The sequence below is a fragment of the Galeopterus variegatus genome, unplaced genomic scaffold (genome assembly GCF_000696425.1).
Source record: "Galeopterus variegatus unplaced genomic scaffold, G_variegatus-3.0.2 Scaffold11116, whole genome shotgun sequence".
In the NCBI taxonomy this organism is placed as follows: domain Eukaryota; kingdom Metazoa; phylum Chordata; class Mammalia; order Dermoptera; family Cynocephalidae; genus Galeopterus; species Galeopterus variegatus.
In genome coordinates this window covers 44,725-54,642 of record NW_007737227.1, presented here as the reverse complement: position 1 = coordinate 54,642, position 9,918 = coordinate 44,725, and the positions used below count along the sequence as shown (strand labels likewise).

Here is a 9,918-nt window from a genome sequence, read left to right as displayed (position 1 = left end):
ATATTTACTTCTATTTTGAAGGACTAAAACACGGCCAAGAGACCAAAGCAGAGATCAGGGAGCTGCTCCTGGAAGCACTTGGGCTGGGGCACCCCAGTAATCTCCTAGGAAGGGCCACATCATAGGGGTGAAGGGCCAACCAGAGAGGTGGCAGAGGGACAAGTCACCCCAGCAGGGTCTTGCTGCTTGTCTGCATGTGCACCCACACTCTACAAATGCCTGGCTCGATCTTGCTGTATTTTGCCTTCCAAATCACAGCCAGACAACTCTAGGGGTTGTCTTTCTGTATCACTGAAGCATTCTGACCATTGCCCAGCGGTATTTTCTTAAGGACTATGTGCAAATAGAGTCACCGTTTCACTTGGAGACTCAGTTCTAGAGATCCCTTGGAGGAAATTCTATTTCAAGAAAGTGAGGATTTAATTAAATAAATACACATTTAATTTCCAGTGCTTGGTAGATTTCAAGAGACAATCAGTCATTTACTCTAAAGTGTGTATTTCAGGCACTCATGTGGTGCTTATTAACCTCTAAATGCCACCAGCTCAGCAGGGTTTGGCCTCAGAAAGACATTTTGCTGATAATGGGTAGCTCCACAGCAGGGGCCCACATCCTTGCATGATGCTAGAGGGGTTTGGTGTGGCCTGTTTCCCCTTGCAATAGTCGAAGCTTATGTGAGATAATGGCGAATGATAATAACAGGGTTTGGCCTCAGAAAGACATTTTGCTGATAATGGGTAGCTCCACAGCAGGGGCCCACATTCTTGCATGATGCTAGAGGGGTTTGGTGTGGCCTGTTTCCCCTTGCAATAGTCGAAGCTTATGTGAGATAATGGCGAATGATAATAATAAAACTTCTGTCTTTCTCCATACAGCTGATACCTATGTGGTTGCCAATGATTCAGTCAAATATCAAGGTAAGTCACCCCTGGGCTTCCTGGAAGCTCACTGTCCTCCAGAGAATATCAAAACATTCACAGGGATTGTTGATGCTCCACTTACTATGGAGAAGGATGAATTCAACTCGCTTTTGGTCTTAGAGGGCTCATAATTCAGGAGACCCTATGGGACCGGTAAGGGGCCTGCAGGCAGAGGCTGACAGCAGAAGCCACTGTCCGACCGGTCACTGTTGATGACAGTGCAGGTGGAGGGGGAGTATCCCAGAGTCTAAGCGAGGCTCAGCCCACTGATTACAATGCAGGCCGAAAAGTTACCCCATCTCTGGGGAATAACCATGGGATCTAGGCCCAGGCACATCTAGTGATATTTCCTGGCCACTAAAGTTGATTTTCTACAATGGGAAGAATTCTATTAAGAAAGGATAACATCGAGTGGATGACAGCATTAGGTGTGAAGGAACCTACCCCCTCATTTTGCATATGAGGAAATTTAGGACCAAAAGGAAGAGTGACTTGGACAGGGTCCCATGGTCTAGAAGGGGAAGACGCTGGCTGAATGTGTCTCCCAATCCCAGGCCTCACCTTGAATGATGCTTTGTCATTGGTGCTATCTGTGGCCACTGGTGGGGGCATCAGCACTGCTGAAAACCTCATCTCAGGACTGGTTTTTACTGTGAAAAGTGAGTTGCTTGTACTTCCACCTTCAAGCATTCCAGATCGCCTCTCCCACCCATTTCTTTCTCTACTTTGTGGCAGTCTGTGGCGATTTTACATTCACAAAGTGCCAAGAGAAGGCCGAGAGAACTTGATGAGAAGCTGGGAGAAAGAAGAAGAGCTTTCATTCCCAGCTGCTTCATGTTCACTAACATGTGGACAGAGAGACTAATCATAATTAAAATGTAATGAGCACTTACCATGTGCCAAATTCTGTTCTAAACACTCTGTTCACTCATTTATCCTTACAACCTCCCACCCTGCTAAATAAGGGTTACTACCTCCACTTGACCCATGAGAAAACCCAAAACAGACTGGAAAACCTTGTTCCCAAAGTCGCCTACAGAGGAGCCAGGCTTTGCACCCAGGGAGGCTGTCAGCAGAGCCTGGCGCTTACCCACCACACTGGGCCATGTGGGATGCAGCTCCTGGGGGTAAAAGTGTGTGTCAGCCCAGATGCTGGGGTGTCAGCTTTATGCTCCTGTGGCATGTCATTTGAAGGATAGATTTGAGCCAGGGTGACTCTAGAAACATGGTATGGGCCCATGTCCCCCGCCCCGAGTGCTGCCAAATTTGAGAGTTTGCCAGACAGCCCCTGAGCCCAGCGTAAGTTCTGCTTGCAGAAGCAGCCCCGGTTGCCATTTCCCGAGTTGCCCGTGAACGCTAGGAGGAAACTAACCCATCTTGCCTTTTCTTAACAGCACTTGTCTGCGGGCCTCCAGCTTCGCCTCCAGGCCATTCAGAACAACGTGAACCACCACAGCCTAAGGACGCCACCGGGCTCAGGCTCGGGCCAGAGCAGTGCCGGCCTGGTGGCCCTCCGCAAGTGGCTGCAGTGCACCCAGTTCAAAATGGCCCAGGTGGAGATCCAGTCCTCAGAAGCAGCCTCTCAATTTTATCCTCTATGAGCGGACTCCTCGGCTCTCAGTGTCAACACTCTGGTTTAGCAATAATGGGTTTAAAAACAAAACAATTTGATCCAAGCAGTTGGGGAACATATTGGTACTGTACATTCTCTTTCTAGTTTAGTAAAAGACGTGCAAAGGCCAGAGAGGGCCACAAACGAAGCTTTCTTGCTACACACATTTCTGATGACTCCTTGGGCTATCTGATTAAGTGTTTCCTTACATTATTTTTTAAAAACCAAATCATTTTTCTTTAACTAACTTCTATTTTTTTTAAGAAAAAAAAAATAGACTGGTGGGTACTCACAGAAAAGTTGTATAAGTCCCCCTGTTGCTATTTTTGATGATAGAGAATAAATAGGGTTTTTGAAACCTTTGTAGTGTTTTTTCTTAAAATCCACTCTTGGCAATGCAATAAAAAACCCGTCACCATAAGGCAGTGACACCTGACTGGAGCTTTTTGTCATTACCCTGGGAAAAGTGGCAGCTTGCAAGGAACATTACAAAGTGCACTTAGAAATTAGGTGGTTAAACTGTGCCAACTGTTTCCTTTGTTTTATAATATCATTTTCCAAAACTGTCCAGTAAGTCTTATTATTTTTAAAACTAGTTTTTCAACTCATGAGTTCTAGGCTGTACTTTCTTGTAAGCTTTATGATAACCACTTTAGTTTTGTGAATAATAAATTTTATTCTTTTGTTAATACTTGTATACAACTCAATTTAAAACTGTAGATTGCATACTGGACCAGGCGAGTCCCCGCGCTGGCACAGAGCACTGCACCTGGAGTTATGTTTCATACAACGGAATTTTAATAGTGTGAGAGCACCAAGATTTATCAGCACTTATACGTAGCATTTGACTGTGCATTCCAAATGAAATTTCTTTTCTTTATCCCTGTAATGCACTGACTAAAAGAAGACTTAATACACATTTAAGCTGTATATTGACATGCTATTAAATGCATTTTTTTTTATTATCTTTGTGAGCCTGGGGTTTTTTAAAAACAATTTGTAGAGCTAGAGGTTAGTTCCTGCCTACCATTTCTTCTAAACTTTTAGAACGTCTAACTTCCCTTAAAATTTCAATTATTCGGAGGAAAAGGCTTGCTCTCAGGTCATTTGGTGAGAGAAATACACAATTTATTTGAAGCCCATTCTCTAGGAAGGACTTTGAGGGCATAGGACAGGGGTTCTTTTTTCTTTTCTGTTTTTTAAATGTTGGTTATTAAGAGGCTTCTTCTTTCTTCTGGGAGGTCTGATATCTCAGCGCTTCTCAGGGGAAAACATCTCCTCAGATGTTTGAGTGTTTGACCTGAGTTCTAGAAAGACAGATGGCAGATCTTCATTCTTATGAAAACTAGCGGGGAAACAATAGGACCCTATGTTAAGAACATAGAACTTATTTTTCTTTGTATTTTACAAACAAACTCTTCTGAAAGGCCTTGCCCCAGTCAAAACTCTCAGTGCCAGTTGCATTTGGCTCTGCTTCGGTGAACATTTTGTTCTGTATTATAGTAAGTTGTGCATATATTTCTCTCTCTGTAAACTGTGACAGCTTTGAGGGTGTGTACTATCTCTGTATCCCCAGGGTTTGGCACATAGTATGTGTTTAATTAATGTCTGTTGAATTGAATGGACTCAGTTAAGCAACAGGTCTTTCTTGGGCTACTCAATGGGCTCAGCAAGGGCTGAATTGTGACATTCTCCTTTTTTGGGCAGGGATTCCTAGAGGGGCTTACAGAAACAGGCAGAGGCCCTGGCTGCTTTCCCAGTGAGGGGTTTTCTGACTTTTCCATCCAGACTTAGCTGTAGGCCTGGCTCTTGGCTAGTCCCGAGCCCACCCTACCCCAAGCAGCCAGGACCTTAGTGGCCCCATCCTACCAATAGACAAGGCCCGTAGTTATTCACAGCTTCTTCTCCAACCCTGTCTTCTTTGCTCAGTTCTTTGAATGGGCTTCCGCCTCGTCTTCCCTTTGTATTCGCATGCTCCCTCTAGGGCTGGGGATGAGCCCTCAACTTGGAGCTCTCTGGGCCCCCATTTAATGCTTTCCCTTGTCTGGACATGTTTCTTTTACCACAGTCCCAACCTGGGGTCTTGGTCCCACTCAGACAAATCTCTGTCTTTGCCCTTGAGAACTGTAACACTTTTTTTCTGCCAGCCTGACCTGAATACTGCCCCTGCTAACACCCAGCCACTTCACTGGCTGATAGAGTCAAGTGAGCATCTCCAGCCTATACTGCACCCACACATTTCCAGTGGTATCTTCTCTGCCAGCCTGACCTGAATACTGCCCCTGCTAACACCCAGCCACTTCACTGGCTGATAGAGACAAGTGAGCATCTCCAGCCTATACTGCACCCACACATTTCCAGTGGTATCTTCTTTTGTTTCTAGACTATAGAGTCTAGAAAGTCTAAAATATTTATCATCTGGCCATTTACATGAAAAATGTGCTGACCCTTGGCCTAGGTGAAGGCCACTGAGGAATACTGAGCTAGAACCCTTGCATGGATTTCTTTTCCCTACCACCCCAGGGGTTTTGGGATTTCATTATTAGTGTTTCCTCATCTGTAAAATGGGGACAGTGACACATTCTACCTCATAGGGTTGCTGAAGTGATGAAAGAATGCAAGAAAAGAGCTTAGGGCAACACCTGGCACGTGGTAAGCACTCAAAAGTTATCAATTATTATTTTTATTCTCATGTTAAGGCCTAGAGAAGTAAAGCTACTTGCCCAAGGTCATGCAGCTAGCAAGGGGCAGAGCAGAACTTGACCACAGGCTGTCTGACCCCCAAGGACTGTGCTCCCAACCACTGCCCATAATAACTCCTGCTGTACCGCATGCCAGCCCCAGGTGACAGCTGTGAAAGTAGAGCAGAGGACAGAGAGATCCCAACCAAGGTTTACCTGATTCAGATTTGGCCAGCACTAATTATCCGCTTAGAGGAAGTCCAAGGAAAAGACTGTTTTCCTTTCCTTGTGGAGTCCTGCTGGTTTCAGAGTATGAACAGAACATTCTGGGTTTCCCAAGGGTGGAATGGGCCAAAGTCTCCGAATGCATAGATTCCATTCTGAATGATTTTTTATAATGGGCATGCCTCTTACTTGTGGGGTGACCTTGGACAAGTTAGTAAACTTCTCTGGACCTCTGTTTTTTCTTATTTGTAAAATGGAGCTATCTACCTATCTCCCTGAGGTGAAAAGCTCAAATGGGCAGAGGACTGTGATGGTGCGTGGGAGACTGTGCTGGAATCTACACACCTCTGGGAAGACCACACAAGGGGACAGCTCACAGCTGCTGGCTCATTTGGTTTTTCCTTCAGCCGGTGCCTCAGAATCAAGACCTACAAGACCCTTAGGAGACAACGTATGGTCATTAGCCGAGAGAGTCCAGTTTCCATTGTATGCCGTTTCTTTGCAAGCATGTCAGTCTGCCTAACATCAGGATATTTCCAGCAAATCTCTTCTCCGAGAGTCTCATCTGAGGCCAAGTGTTTGCAGGAACTTCATCTCCATTTCCAAGCTACAACAGGCCAAGTAAGATTGGACTGGATCAGAGAAGATGGGTTATCCACCAAGACTCTTTCATGAGCTGGGATTGAAGGGCCTCTGGCATTAATTGGACAATGCAAATCATTTATTATACTTCTAACTAATTTGCAAATGTGTATATTGGGAAAATTGAGTGTTTTGACAGTAATGGCAGGTACTTAAGAAAGAGTGGTTGGAACTCGATGGAAAAGTACCAAACCATATTTTCATGAAATTCAAACCCTTTGGGAGATGGCTGGGGTGTTACTAGTAAGAGGCTGGCCAGTTCTTTCCACTGACAGGAGCAAGCAGGCAGCCTCCTGGGAAGGGGATTCAAGAGAAACCACAAGAACCACCATTTATTGAGCATCTACTAGGTCCCAAGAACTTTACATACATTATCTTTACTCTTCTTAGCCTGCTTCCCACCCTTGAGATAGGTGTTATTAGTATTCTCATTTTACAGGTGAGGCAACGGAGGCCCAGAGATTAAGTGCTTCATCCAAGGTCACCTAGCTGGTGGTAGTAGCATTAGTGCTAGAAGGCCACCTGACTGCCTGCAAGTCACAGCGTCACTCAATGTCAATTCCTCTTCCTTTTTTTTTGGGTCTAGGCTCTTTTGGCTAAAATGTGCCAGGAGCATGGGGTAGAGAAATCTGAGGACTTTTTTAAAGGCTGCTCAGTCTTATTGGCATCTCTGTTTATTAATTATCTATCATCAATTTCAGTCAAGCCAGCATTGCTTCATCTGACAAGGGCATTTTTCCCCTTGCTTTGGGAATTCATTTATATGAAAAAAACTATGGATTACAAATTAAATCACATTTAGTTTCCCACTTAATATAATAGTTTTATAAAAAAGAATAAAATGGTATGAATTAAAAATTGTGATGATGAAGTGTGTTAGATTTGGAGCCTATTGAGAGTTCATTCAGGCCTGAGGAGACTTGCCCCTAATTAATTATAATCCTAGCTACCATATAGACGGCTCACTACAAGGCAGGCACTTTCAATATGTGGCAATCTCATTTAATCTTCACAGCAATGGCATGTGGTAGGCACTTCTGTTATTAACCCCATGTTAGACATGAGGAAACAGGCATAGAGAGATTAAACATTGGCAGGGATCATTCAGTAAAAGAGCTGGATATGCCTCCAACGCCCAGGTTCTATCTCTTCTATAATACTGGTAGTTAAAAGGTAGAATCGTTGGCTGCTCGTCTAACCAACAACGTAACCTAGAATCATTGAGATTGGAAGTCACCAGCTGGCAGCCTACTGGCTGAACTTGGCCCACAGCATATTTTGTTTGATGAGCTTGAATTTTCTATTTCTTCTTTTGGTTTGAATACCTTTGATGGAGCATGCAGGCTACTCTGTGAAGCAGGAAGAACCAACACAACCGTTTCTAGGCAGAACCCTGTTGCGCTGGGTGGGTTTACAAGGCCTGGTGTGCCTCATTCACCTGCCCGGCCCTGCAGGCCTGTCAGTTTGCTACCCTGGTTTAGATGGACCCGCTCATTTTATGGGCCCAAGAGGGAATGGGATTTCCCCAGCGTCACTCAGCAAGCAAGCCAGTGGCCACGCAGGACTTGGGGCCGTGCTCTCAGCCCCAGATGGGCCCTCCTTTCCCTGGCATCACTCCTCTGCCCCCACCTGCGTTGCCCAGGGCTGGTGGCCCTGCCCCTCCACATGTCCACCCGTCAGTTTCCACCCTGTTTCCTGCTGGGGCTGGTCTCTCCAGCCCATCACCGTCCTGGATTCTTCCTGCTCAGAGAAGCTGAAGTCAGGGGTGTGTGCAAGGTGAGGCCCTGGCACAAGCTCTTCCCTGCAGGGTGCATAGGACCTTTGCGGAAGCCACGGATTGCCTGTTACGGGAACAAAGAGCTGGCTTTTTAATTATCCAGCCCCGACAGGCCCCCGCAGGCTGGTGAAGAAGGGAGCCTCCTGGGGCTGCCTGGCAGATGCCCTGATTTCCATTCCTTGAAGAGGCCACTTGGAAAAGAAAGAAACCATCAAGTAATCAAGCATGAAGGACGGACACACTCTCCAGGTGAGGACAATCACACTGCCCAGAAGGGGGTGCTGGGGTGGGGGGTGGGGGGCTCTGCAGACAGCAGGGTGTGCCCAGAGCCTTGGGCTTAACAGTGCAGAAGCTGGGCCCCAATGCTGGCCTTGAGGCTCAGGGTTCAGGGAGGCAGAGGGAGGGGATGCAGACACAGGCTTGGCAGCCAGATTGATTCAGGGATGGATTCTGGACTTTGTGGCTGACCTGCTCTCTGACCACAGGCGAGTCACTTAATCTCACTAAGTCTCAGTTTCATCAACTGCAAAATGGAGATACAATTCCTCTCTCCTGTGCAGAATAAACAGTATGATGTCTGTCAGGGACTTTGCACAGAGAGGGAATCACAAACAAGAATAGGAGCTACCCCTGTTCTGTGTGTTCCTGGCTCTGTGTTAAAAGCCTCACATTCATGCAGCCATTTACTCTTCAAATTGTAACACCATGTGACAGCTGGTGTTTTGCTGAAATGAAATCACAGCTTGCAACGGGTATTTGGCTCTGATTCCTCCGCGTGTGGCATTCCCACGCTGCTGAGCTTCGTGCGGTGACTCAAGGCCCCCACGTTTCTGTGTTTGAATGAGCAACTGGGAGCTCCTCCTCCGTATGGCACGTTCTGTCAGCATTTGGACTTCTCGTGTTGTGAGCACATCATTGTGTTTGTAATGGGGATAATATTTTGAAAATAATAAATGGATATGTTCTTTATTCTTCTCCAGGAAACCATGTGCACCAGTCTAGTTCCATGGATGGTGTGGGGCAGGAGATTAGGATGTAGGGAAAGTTCTGGTCAGACAGAATGAGGGAGCAGAGAGCCCACCTCTTCTGGACCCCCGTGGACGTTGGCAAGAGCAAAAGGGAGACAAATGTAGGGCAGGGCTGGGAGGCCAGGTGGGCATGTCTTCACCTCCCCTTTTAGGGTTGAGGACATTGTAGAATGGCACTGGGGAGCCCTGGAAGATGGTGGCACATAAACCTCCAGGAGACATGTCCACAGCCTCCCTTGGCCCGTGTAATTGTGCAGAGTCCACAAGTCGCCATGAGTCTGGTCTTGAGAGAGCAGGAAGATGGGCAGAGGCCATGGTCAGGAGGATGAGACTACTACAGCCTGGACATTTGCCACTGGAATGGTGGGGGCCAGCTGGTCACCCTCAAAGGCCAGAAGGGCCCAGGCACAGCCCTGCAGCCACCTGTTCGGGAAGCAGCCTGGGCCAGCTTCTCTGCAGCAGAGATATGCAAGAGCCCAGAACACACCATGTGGCCTGAGACCAGCTCCCCTGCACCAGAGACTAGAGTCACCTGCTCAGGGGCACACATGGGTGCTTCTTAGAGGGGAGCAGGCCCAGGGAAGTTGTCTCAGACTGAGCATCTACCCCCAAGAAACTGAGTTGTCCAAAAGACACCAGTGAAAATAGAAGAGGCGAAAATACTGTCAACTTGCAAATTCAGGTTTTCCAACCCCCCCAACCTCACACCCCCACACACCCAATGAGGTGGGGACTTCCAACAGTTATGTGAAATAAAATGCTATGTTCTTTCTTTTTGCCTGTGTGTACTGTGTTAAATTTGTAACCCACTATTATTAATTAATTAATTCCACAAATACGTCCCTTGCCAAGCATGTTTGAATGTTTGCAGGCTGGAGATCTGGTAATGAATAAGACCAAAAATCAGAGAAGGCCCCTGTTCCCACGTACTTTCTAAGAGAGAAGAAAGACAGTCAACACGTACACAGGTTAACAATTATTCTTAGGTGGTGAGAAGTGCCATATTGAAGATAAACTAGGGTGATAGAATGGA

General features: G+C 46.5%; 1 long non-coding RNA gene across 1 annotated transcript; it reads left to right on the top strand.

The window, feature by feature from the left end:
* The first annotated feature begins 856 nt into the window (after positions 1–856).
* Positions 857–3,495, top strand: LOC103610419. The gene is made up of 2 exons (XR_552212.1): positions 857–917; positions 2,315–3,495. It is a non-coding gene; the product is annotated as an uncharacterized LOC103610419 (long non-coding RNA).
* The last annotated feature ends 6,423 nt before the right edge of the window (positions 3,496–9,918 follow it).